The sequence below is a fragment of the Mus pahari genome, chromosome 22 (assembly GCF_900095145.1).
Source record: "Mus pahari chromosome 22, PAHARI_EIJ_v1.1, whole genome shotgun sequence".
NCBI lineage: Eukaryota > Metazoa > Chordata > Mammalia > Rodentia > Muridae > Mus > Mus pahari.
This window is the reverse complement of record NC_034611.1, coordinates 28,997,616-29,009,336: the sequence shown is the minus strand read 5'-3', so window position 1 is coordinate 29,009,336 and position 11,721 is coordinate 28,997,616.

Here is an 11,721-nt window from a genome sequence, read left to right as displayed (position 1 = left end):
ATGGCCATTTTGACTATGTTAATCCTGCCAATCCATGAGCATGGGAGATCTTTCCATCTTCTGAGATCTTCTTCAATTTCTTTCTTTATGGATTTGAAGTTCTTGTCATACAGGTCTTTCACTTCCTTAGTTAGAGTCACACCTAGGTATTTTATATTATTTGTGACTATTGTGAAGGGTGTTGTTCCTAGAGTACTCTTGAATCTATGTTTCTGTTTCTCTACTGGCAAAATATCTTTAGCTGTATTCTTTTCACTTAAGATTGCTTTGAGTATTCATTGTCTTTTTCATATGACTCTTAGGGTTATTGGTTCTAGTCTAGTTTTCTTCAAGAATGTCATTAGGATTTTGATGAGCTCTTCGTTCAATGTATAGAATACTTTTGGCAACATAAATATTTTCACATGTACAAGGGTAGAAAGTCTTTCCATAATCTAGTATCTTTGTTTTTCTCTGTATTAAAGTTTGTGCTCACAACTATTGTATAACTATTGTGAATGGAATAGTTTCCTAATTTCTTTTGCAGTAAGTTTAGTGGAGTATATGGTAAAGCTACTGATTTTTGTGCTCGTTTTGTATTATGCAACTTTACATAGGCAATAGGCCCAAGAGCTGACACATGGGATTATATGAGATAAAAAGTTCTCTGCACAGCAAACAAACAAGCAGAACAAAACAAACAAAAAACCCTCAAAAAAACAAAAATCAAAACCAAAACAGAACAAAACAAAAGCAATCACTGGGACGATCAGACAGCTTACAGAATGTGAGCAATGTTGTCATGCATATTTCAAAAAAGGAATTAATATGAAGAATATATAAAGAACTGTGAAAAAATAAGCACCTAAAAATTCCAAACTGCCAATCAAATAAATGGATTAATGAAGTGAACAGACAGTTTTTCCAAAAGAAATAGAAATAGTCAATAATTGTTTTTTAAAGGGATCAATGTTGCTTCCTGTCTGATTCACCACCAGGGCCCTCCCACACACTACAGCTTACCTGTTTCTCAGGAAGTCTGTAATAACTAGGGACATAGCAGTTTTGCTGTAACCAGGGACCCAGGAGGTCTGTTGTAACCAGGGGTACAGTCCTTCTGGTCTGCAACTCCATCTGCAACTGGAGCCGATCCAGGGCCTGGAACTCCAAGCCTGCATGGAGTTTGGCCCTAACCAGGAACACAGGAGTTCTCCCCTAACCAGGGAAACAGGAAGCCTGCTCTAACCAGAGACATAGGAGTCCCCTGCCCCCAACCAGAGACAGCATTGCCTGCCTCCCAGTAGGCTGGCTCTAATGCAGGTCACTAAGCTTTCCCTGTCTCCAAGGAAGCCAGATCCAGTCAGAAACACCCAGTTTAGTTAACAAAAGAGATAACCAGATGGCAAGAGGCAAGCACAAGAATATAAGCAACAAAAGTCAATGCAATTCGGCACCATCAGAGCCCAGTTTTCCCACTACAGCAAGCCTGGATAACCTAACACACCTGAAAAGCAAGATTCTAACCTAAAATACCATCTCATGAAAGGATAGACTCCTTTAAGGAGGATATAAAGAACTCACTCAAAGAAATACAGGAAAGCACAGGCAAACAGGTAGAAGCCTTAAAGAGGAAACAAATAAATCCCTTAAAGATATATAGGAAAATGCAAACAGGTGAAAGAATTGAGCATCATCAACAGAATGCAAGAGATAGAAGAGAGAATCTCAGGCATAGATGATGTCATAGAAGATATTGACCCAAAAGTCAAAGAAAATACAAAATGTAAAATGCTCTTAACCTACAGTATCCAGAAAATTCAGGACACAGTGAAAAGCTCAAACTTAAGAATAATAGGAATAGAAGAGGCTGAAGATTCTCACCTCAAAGGGCCAGAAAACATCTTCAACAAAATTATAGAAAACTCCTCTAACCTAAGGAAAGAGATGGCCATAAATGTGAAAGAAGCCAACAGAACACCAAAGAGAATGGACTAGAAAAGAAAATCCTCCCATCACATAATAATCAAAACACTAACTGCACACAACAAAGAAAGAATGTTAAAAGCAATACAGAAAAAAGGCCAAGTAACATGTAGAGGCAGACCTATCTGTCTTCTCAACAGAGACTCTAAACATCAGAAGATCCTGGACAGATGTCATCCAGAACACAAATCGGAGCCTAGACTAATATGCCCAACAAAATGCTCCATTAGCATAGATGGAACAACCAAGATATTCCATGCCAAAATCAAATTTAAACAATTTTCTACTAATCCATCCCTACAGAGGATACTGGAATGGAAACTCTAACACAAGGAGGATAACTTCACCCAAGAAAACACAAGAAATTAAATGTAGCACAACAAACAAAAAACAAGAGAATCTCACATACACGCATAATACCACCTCCAGCAACAAAATAACAGGAACTAACAATCATATGTCTTTAATAACTCCCCAACAAAAATATACAAGCTAACAGACTGGAAACTTATACATGATCTAGCATTTTACTACATAAAATAAACACAGCTCAGTGACAAAGACAGACCCTACCTCAGAGTAAGGGGCTGGAAAAAGTTTCCCAAGTTTCCCAAGAAAATGGTCCCAAGACCAAAACAAAGTGGATTAGCCATTCTAATATCCAATAAAATCGACTTTATAACCAAAAGTTATCAAAGGAGATGGGAAAGGGCACTTCATGTACATCAAACGAAGAATCCACCAAGAGGAAGTCTTAATTCTGAACATCTATGTCCCAAATGTAAGGGCACCACATTTGTAAAAGAAACTTTACTTAAGCTCAATATATACATAGATTCTCATTCATTAATACTCGGAGACTTCATCACTCCACTCTCACCAATGGACAGGTCCTGTGGGATTTTGATGCCCCAGTGTAGGGGAATGCCAGGGCGGGACAGCAGAAGTGGGTGTGTTGTTAGGGGATTACTCGCATAGAGGCAGGGAGGGGCAATGGGATAGGGGGTTTTGGAGGGAAGACCTGGAAAGGGGATAACATTTGAAATGTAAATAAAGAAAATATCTTATAAAAGAAAAAAAGAATAAAGAAGATAACAAAACAATTATGTAAATGGAAAAAAGAAACAGAAACTAAATAGAGACACAGTGGAACCAACAGAAGTTATGAATCAAATAGATTTAACAGATATCTACAGAGCATTTTATCACCAAAACATGAGAATATACCTTATTCTCTTCTCCAAAATTGACTATATAATTGGACAAGCCTCAGCAGATACAAGAAGACTGAAATAGTCCCATGCATTCTATCAGATCACCACAGAATAAGGCTGGTCTTCAATAACAACAAAAACAACAGAAAGTCCACATACTTATGGAAACTGAGCAACTCTGCTCAATAGTAACTTGGTCAGGGAAGAAATAAAAAAAAAAATCAAAGACTATATAGAATTCAATGACAATGAAGACACAGCATACCCAAACTTATGGGGCACAATGAAAACAATATTAAGAGGAAAATTCATAGCACTAAGTGCCTTTATTAAGAAATTGGTGGGGCAGGGCAGGAGTGAAGCCCCAAGGGCCAACAAAATGAATGGAAATATACAACCTTTCCCTAATTTAACTCCAGAGGTCCCTGGCTTCTGTCCATTGGTTGAGTGTAAGTATCTGCATCTGACTCTTTCAGCTGCTTGTTGGGCCTCTCAGAGGGCAACCATGCTAGGCTCCTGTCTGTAAGCACAGGGTAGCAGCAGGCTTTGGCGCCCACCTCCAATCTCACATGAGTTGGATCCCACAGTGAGCCAGTCACTTGATGGCCTTTCCTTCCTCTCTGCTGCACGCTTGTTCCTGCATTTCTTTTAGACTGGAACAATTCCAAGTCAGAATTTTTTAACTGTGAGATAGCAACCTGATCCCTCCACTTGGTGCCATGTCTTTCTACTGGAGGTGGACTCTCCAAGTTCCCTCTCCTTACTATTGGGTATTCCATCTAAGGTCCCTCCCTTTGAATCTTGAGATTTTCTTATCAGGTCTCTGGTACATTCTAAAGAGAGTATACACAGCAGCTTAACAGCAAATCTAAAAGCTTTAGAACAAAAAGAAGCAAATAGACCTAAAAATACATGGCAGGAAATAATCAAACCCAGGACTGAAATCAAGCAATTAGAAACAAAGAGAATGATACAAAGAATCATCATCATCATCATTAACAACAACAACAATTACAACAAAAAAGAGCTGGTTATTTGAGAAAATCAACAAGCTAAGTAAACCCTTACTCAAACTATCAGCATAGAGTCAGTATCCAAATTAACAAAATCAGAAATTAAAAAAGAGATATACAACAAAAACTGAGGAAATTTTTAAAAATCTTACTACAAAAACATATACTCAACAAAATTGGAAAAGCTAGAAAAAAATGGAAAAAATATTCTAGACAGATACCATATATTAAAGTTAAACTAAGATCAGATCAACTATCTAAATAATCCCTTAACTCCAAAGCAAAATGAAGTAGTGTGTCATATTTAACAAGTAAAAGTAAGTCTCAACCTATTGAAATATTTACAAGAAAGTCAGCATTATTTCTTTCAAAGTGTCATGCATTGCTTTTCTGTTCTCTTGAATTTGCTGAAATATATATATATATATATATATATATATATATATATATATATATATACATATATCATTATTAAAAAACCCTCCCAACCACAAAAGGCCCATGGCCATATTACTTTAGTGCAGAATTTTAGAAGACCTTCAAAGAAAAGCTAATACCAACACTCCTTAACCATCCCACAAAACAGAAACAGAAGAAATAAGACCTAGTTCATTCTATGAAGCCAGTTATTCTGATACCTAAACACAACAAAGACAGAGAACTCGGGCCAATTTCACTTATGCATATCGATACAAAAATACTCAATAAAATTCCCACAAACTGAATCCAAAACACACCAAAACCATTATTCACCACAATCAAGTAGGCTTCATCCCCGGGATACAGAGATGGTTCAATATACAGAAATCATCCATGTAATCTACTATATAAAGAAATGCATGGGAAAAGTCACATGATCATATTAGTTGCTGGAAAAGCCTTCAAAATACAACATTCCTTCATATTAAAAGTTTTGGAAAGGTCAGGAGTTCATAGAACATACCTAAAGATAGTAAAAGCAATATGCAGCAAACCAACAGCCAACATCAAATTAAATGGAGGGAAACTAGAAGCAATGCCATTAAAATCAGGTATAAGACAAAGCTGCCCACTCTCAATCTATCCAATATAGTACTTGAAGTTCTACCTAGAGCATTTAAACAAAAGATCAATAGGATAAAGAATTTAGAAAAGAAGAAGTCAAATCATCATTATTTGAGGATGATATGATAGTGTATATATATAAACAAATCCCAAAATTCCACCAGAGAACTCCTACAGCTGATAAACAACTTCAGCAATGTGGTAGAATATAAATTTTATTTATTTATTTATTTATTTATTTATTTATTTATTTATGTGGAGGTCTTTGATCCACTTAGACTTGAGCTTTGTACAAGGAGATAAGAATGGATCAATTCTCACTTTTCTACATGATAACTGCCAGTTGTGCCATCACCATTTGTTGAAAATGCTGTCTTTTTCCCCACTGGATGGTTTTAGCTCCCTTGTCAAAAATCAAGTAACCATAGGTGTGTGGGTTCATTTCTGGATCTTCAGTTCTATTCCATTTATCTACATGTCTGTCGCTGTACCAGTACCATGCAGTTTTTATCACAATTGNTCTGTAGTACAGCTTAAGGTTGGGCATGGTGATTCCACCAGAGGTTCTTTTATTGTTGAGAATGGTTTTTGCTATCCTAGGTTTTTTTTTAATTATTCCAGATGAATTTGCAAATCACCCTTTCTAACTCTGTGAAGAATTGGGTTGGAATTTTGATGGGGATTGCCTTGAATCTGTAGATTGCTTTTGGCAGGATGGCCATTTTGACTATGTTAGTCCTGCCAATCCATGAGCATGGGAGATATTTCCATCTTCTGAGATCAATTTCTTTCTTTAGGGATTTGAAGTTCTTCTTCGTACAGATCTTTCACTTCCTTAGTTAGAGTCACACCAAGGTATTTTATATGATTTGTGACTATTGTGAAGGGTNTTGTTTCCCTAATTTCTTTCTCATCCCGTCTCAGGCGGGACCTGAGATTCCATCTTACATCTGTCAGAATGGCTGAGATCAAAACCACATGTGACATTTCATGCTGGTGAGGAGTTGGAGCAAGGTGAACACTCTTCCATTGCTATTGGGAGTGTAAACCAGTATAGCTACTTTGGAAAGGAATATCTCAAGAAATTGGGAATCGATCTACCTCAAGACCCAGCTATACCATTCCTGGGAATATATACAATGTGTATTCTAGTCTACCATAAGGACACTTGCTCAACTATGTTCACAGCAACCTTATTCATAATAAGCAGAAACTCTAAAGGACCTAGACGTTCTTCAATGGAAGAACGGATAAAGAAAATGCAACCCATTTATACCATGGAAGAACGGATAAAGAAAATGCGACCCATTTATACCATGGACTACAAAAATAATGGCATCATGAAATTTTTAGGCAAATGGATAGAACTAGAAAAAAACCCCAATCCTCACGAGGTAATCCAGACCCTTTATATGTACATTCTTGTAAGTAGATATTAACTGTAAGTAAAGGATATTACAATCCACAAATTCAGACTGTAGAAACAACGAGGGACCAAGTATGGCTCTGTGGTTCTCCTTGGGAAGGAGAAATAGAATCGATATTGCAAGTGGACTGGGGGCAAGTGGGGATGGGAAAAGGAGGGATCATGTTGTGGCATGAAGGGAGACCTTATTTGGAGAAATCACTGGAATTGGGGGTCATATTTTGGGGTTGAGGCAGAAACCTAATGGGACACAAACTCCTTGAAATCCACGATTGTGATCTTTGAGAAGATTCTTAGTAATCAGGAATACAGAGCCCGAACTGGCCATCTTCAGTAATCAAGCAAGACTTCCAGTGGAGGAAAAGGGGCACAAACAGCCACAAAATCTTCAACCTACAAATTTTCTGCCTGCAAGTTGTGGTGGGGTAAAGGTGGCTCAGAACTTGTCGGAGTGGTCAGTCAATGACTGGTCCAGGTTGAGGCCTATGCCAAGAGAAGGATCTTGTACCTGACACTGCCTGGAGAGGCAGGAACAAAAGGCTAGATAGCCAGAGACCTAAAAACAAACAAACAAACAAACATGTCTAACACATTAAATAAATAAATAAATAAATAAATAAATAAATAAATAAATAAGTAAATGTCAATGAAATAATTCCTAATGATATGCTGCTATACTCCTATATCTATACCTACCATAATTGTCATCAGAGAAGCTTTATTTAGCTGCTGATAAGAATAGATGCAGAGACCCACAGCCAATATTAGGTGGAGCTTGGGGGGAATCCTGTGGAAGAGGGGGAGATCAGTATGTTGCTTATTTTGTCTGGGATTCGAAGTCTGTTATACTCAACACTCTACCTTTACTTCCCAGTGAAGCTCTGTACTATTCCCATGCCGTGCCTTTCACACTGTTCCAAATAGTCTTTTTTTATGTAAGAATAAATGTTAGCAAGACGAAATGACAGCATGGCACTATGCCAACTAGTTTCCCGAAGAAATAACTGAGTAAGCCTAAGGAAATTTGTAAGAAGTAAAGAATGAGGAAATAAATATTTGACTTAGAATCAAAGCTGGGAAGTTAAAATTTCTAGCAACTGAAGGCTTGTTGACACAAAAAGTGGAGAAGGCAGTAACAATTTACTTTAGGACTCTTCAGTGTAAAAGTTACCATCTGTTGTAGTCACTAAAGCCACCAAAATGTAAGGTGCATGCTCACAGGTAGTTGAAAAGCAGAGTGACTTCAAGAGAAGTCATATGTAAATGTCTGAACTAGAGCCTGTCTTGTACTACCAGGAAAATATTCCAATATGTTGAGTGTAACTACAGTAGTTGAAATGAAGCAATCAACACCTCATGCTGCTTGAATTTGCCTTTCTAAATGTTAATTCAGTTTGAATGTATGAGAAGCAATCCTATACTCTTGCACAGCACACAGAATTTAATTTTAAACAGAAAACATTTGCACACATTATTTATATGTGTGCGTATGCAAACATCCATGTGAGTTCCATTCTGTGCATGACAAAGCACACGTGAGGAGGGTCAGGGACCGACCTGGAGTCATCACCTTTCATCTTGCTTGAAGCAGGGTCTTGGTGTTTGCTGCTGTGTACACTAGGTTAACTGGTCCACAAGCTTCCAGCAATTTGTCTGATTTGGCCTCCCACCACTATAGGAGGAATTATATACATTCATTCATGAGTTTGTCTTTACATGGCTTCTGGGGATCTGAACTTATATAACTAGCCCTTCACCACAAGCCAACCCATATATATGTATTCAATCTCTTTAACAGTGCTCATGTTTCTTTGCTGCATTTGTTGTCAGTTCCTTCTCCTTAAGAGAAATTTACTGAATCTTTGATATTTAATCTCTTTAACAAAATAATCACTTTATATTATTGTTAATACATTTGGTATGATTGTAGCCTTATATAAAACTTTTTAAAATCATTTAAAAGGTTTCACTTTATTTTGTCTCTAACTTTTATTTTATTTTTTACTGTTTAGTTTTAACTTAGCACACAGATTTGTTGAAGTCCTTTTTTCAATTTTTAGTAGATATTTTCTTTATTTACATTTCAAATGCTATCCCAAAAGTCCCCTATACCCTTCCCCCGCCCCTGCTCCCCTACCCACCCACTCCCACTTCTTGGCCCTGGCATTCCCCTGTACTGGGGAATATATAGTTTGCAAGACCAAGGGGCCTCTCTTCCCAATGATGGCCGACTAGGCCATCTTCTGCTATATATGCAGCTAGAGACATGAACTCTGGGGGTACTGGTTAGTTCATATTGTTGTTCTACCTATAGGGTTGCAGACCCCTTCAGCTCCTTGGGTACTTTCTCTAGCTCCTCCATTGGGGACCCTGTGTTCCATCCAATAGCTGACTGTGAGCATCCACTTCAGTATTTGCCAGGCACTGGCATGGCCTCACAAGAGACCACTATATCAGGGTTCTTTCAGCAAAATCTTGTTGGCATGTGCAATAGTGTTTGGGTTTGGTGGCTGATTATGGGATGGACCCCTGGGTGGGGCAGTCTCTGGATGGTTCATCCTTTCATCTTGACTCCAAACTTTGTCTTTGTAACTCCTTCCATGGGAATTTTGTTCCCTATTCTAGGGAGGAATGAAGTATCCACGGGTGGTCTTCCTTCTTCTTGATTTTATTGTGTTTCGCAAATTGTATCTTGGGTATTCTAAGTTTCTGGGCTAATATCCACTTATCAGGGAGTGGAGATCAAGTGAAGTCCTTATTTGGTGAATTCGCGACATGGAACTGAGATTTGGAGTCAGCAGAAAGGAGGACTCTGATCACTTGTTTAAGCAAGTGACCCTGAATAGCTCGAGCCATCTTTATTTATAGAAAATTTCAGAACATTCAAACACATACAGTTTCATATTTTCCTTCAACTATTACCCAAGGATCTCAACAAGCACTTATTAATATTTATTTCAAGTTCCCCTTATTTCCTTATAGTCAGTGATTAATCTTTTCCCATATCTAAGCAGGATAGTATTACAATTCAAATATTTACGTCATAGCTAAGCATACCTGAACATCAACATACCTTTACTGAGTCAAATAGTTTAAGCATTGTATTGCAAGCCAAATGATTATACCTAGCCAGGCACATAGAGTCTGTGTACAGGCTGTCAGCAGACATGCAGTTTCAACCTAAAAGACAATTAGAATCCAAATTAACGTTTAACAGAAACAGAACCTCTGTATTTTATCATCTACTAATTCAGGATGCTCACAATGCATTGTAAGTTGTCTCTTATGCCACAATCTGTCTGTGTTTTACACTATGGTCCTGCTCTATACAACTTCATCATAAAGAGCAGAAACTAACAACACCTTTCCCTCAACTCATATGGTTCCCTTCTTTTATATAGCCCTTACTTAAGGCAAAGATGAATCTATCCAACTTATATTTCTTTCAAGAGTATAGCAAATTTTACTTACTTACTTGTCCTAAGAGAACTAATTGTCCTGAGAATGAACTCTTTACTGTTGATTTTTAGGCTCCTTCTTCTCTAAGTAATTCTTGAACTTTCTCTCTCTTCAATGTATTGGCTTAGGTCCTCAGAATTAGTTGACTCTTCCAAGCCCCTTCTTTTTCCTCATATATTCCAATCAATTTTGAGGCCATCCTAGAAGGGATCTTCTTTAAAGGTCTTGATCATTCATGTCTTTACTTAACCCTTTAAATAAGCAGAAACCATGGCTCCATCTCCAAAGGATTGGCACAGTCATTCTAGTTATCCTTCTTGCTGGTCCTTGGCAACTGGAAGAAAAGTTCCAAGGGGCCTTGCCTTAAGGAAGTCATTCACAAAACATGCATGCACCTTCCCAGGAGAGACAACTTGGCTCCTGCTACGAATTGGATCTCACCATGATCTTTTCACCTATTCTGTGAGGCTGGTAGTCCTTCCTCATCCATCTCTTCCAGACTTCTGCTCACGGCTTGCTGCTTCCTTCCTTTTTGCAGTTGCACCCCTTCCACTTCCAAGACCCATATACTCAATTAACTGTTTTTTTTTTTCTACTTTTCTCCAGCTCATTTCCTTAAAAATTGTTGTATTTTACTATTATGGTCTCCTTCACAGTTTCATGACCTATACGCTCCCATACAAACTTATATGTTGAGGTTCTTGTTTTTTAATATGTATTATAATGATAAATGCAGACCCCTAAGATCTGTTATCTGCAGGTAGACCTGTGGTCCTGCCGCCATGTAACTTCTGATGGGTAAATAAAGATGCCAACAGCCATAGATGAGCAGAAGAGACAAAGGTGGGGTTTAGGTTTCCAGGGCATGGTGTTGAAGGAGAACCACAGGGGCATGGGGAAGAAGATAGTGAAGGGGGGGGGGAAGAGAAGCTGCCATAGGCTAGGTGAGCAATAAAATCATGGCCTTGAGGGCTGGCCAATTGGAGTTCAAAGCAGCCCAGATGAAAGATAGTAATTAATATCTCACGGGTTATCGATAGGAAAGTAGATTCTAATAGCATGGAGGATATGTATCTGCCCAGGTCTTATGCTATTTAAGGCTCATTGTAAGTATAAAGATTGTGTGTGTGTCTTCTATCTGGGAACTAAATGATCAAAGATGGGGTATAAACCCTAGGTTGGGATTAAAAATTTGTACTACCATTATATACTAATAAATAATAAGTATAGGATCTGAATTTGAGATCAAATATAGCATTTGTCTTTTTAAGTCTGTTACATTGGTTAATATAATAATTTCTAGTTTGATATATTTTTCTGAAAATATGATTTAATATTTATAGGTAAATAGCTTTCTTTTGTGTGTTTACCGTATTTTCTTTATTGGTTCATCTATTGATGGACTGTTAGGCTAGTTTTGTGAATCTTGTCATGATGAACAATGATCTGAATCTTCATCATGGCTGCATCATTTTATATTCCCTTCAGAAGTGGATACGATTTCCTTCCCTCCTTTCTTTCTTTCTTTCTTTCTTTCTTTCTTTCTTTCTTTCTTTCTTTCTTTCTTCCTTCCTTCCTTCCTTCCTTCCTTCCTTCCTTCCTT